Raw genomic sequence first — 1,317 nt, forward strand, 5'->3', positions numbered from 1 at the left:
AGAGAGAGAGAGAGAAACAGAGAGACAGAGACAGAGACAGAGAGAGAAAGACAGAGAGAGAGACAGAGAACCTACCGCTTTAGAAGGTGAGGCTTTGAAAATGATGCCCACACACAGTTCTGGCTGAAGTGCTATTTCCTGTGTGCCACTGTTCTTGTGCAGGAACACGCTGCAGGAGGCTTCTGAGACCACAGCCTGAGTTGTCCTTGCAGTGGTGCCCTCCTGGTGATGAAAGTCTAAAAATGGTGTTGAAACTCTGCCAAAGACCCTTCTTCTACTAAGTTCCTTCTGAAAGGTATTTTGTCACAGTCATTAGGCAGCTAATGTTCACAGTGCGCATACCCTTGGTACTCCTATGTACTCACTCAAATGCTCAGGGTGATAAAGGTTGGTTACATGTTGAGCATTGTACCACAATTAAGAAATGTCTAATGTCATGGTTTGAATATGCTTGGCCCAGGGAGTGGCACCATTTCGAGGTGTGGCACTGTTGGAATAGGTGTATTCCTGTGGGTGTGGGCTTTAAGACCTTCATCCGAGCTGCCTGGAAGCCAGTGTTCTGCTAGCAGCCTTCAGATGAAGAAGTAGAATTCTCTGCTCTGCCTGCACCATGCTTGCCTGGATGCTGCCATATTCTCACCTTGATGTTAATGGACTGAACCTCTGAACCTGCAAGTCAGCCCCAATTAAATGTTGTCTTTATAAGAGTTGCCTTAGTCATGGTGTCTGTTCACAGCAGTAAAACCTTAACGAAGACAACTATTATTGTGAAGAAGAAGAAATAGAAGAAAAAGAAGAAGAGGAGGAGGGGAGAAGAGGAAGAGGAAGAGGAGGAAGAGGAAGAGGAGAACTGGCATGAAGTGAAAAGGAGCTGGAGAGGGTTAGGATGGAGACACTCAGATAAACAAACCTATTGTATCCTATTGTACTGTACTATATTGTATATGTATATATAAGGATACATATTCACATATAAGAATATATATACATATACAGATATGATATATTAGTATAAATAAACATGCATATATTAATATATTATCATATAATTATTGTGTGCGTATGTTGCCTGCATGTATGTCTATGGTGCATGTGCATGTAGAGACTGCAGCACGCAGAAGGCATCAGGTCCCCTAGAACTAGAGTCACACAGTTGTGAGCTGCCATGTGGGTGCTGTGAACTGAACCAAGGTCCGGTGGAAGAACAACCAGTACTCTTAAGCACCAAGCCATCTCTCCAGCCCCTCAGATAAGCCACCAAGCCATCTCTCCAGCCCCTCAGATAAGCCACCAAGCCATCTCTCCAGCCCCTCAGAT

The sequence above is a fragment of the Mus caroli genome, chromosome 8, assembly GCF_900094665.2.
Source record: "Mus caroli chromosome 8, CAROLI_EIJ_v1.1, whole genome shotgun sequence".
Lineage (NCBI taxonomy): Eukaryota > Metazoa > Chordata > Mammalia > Rodentia > Muridae > Mus > Mus caroli.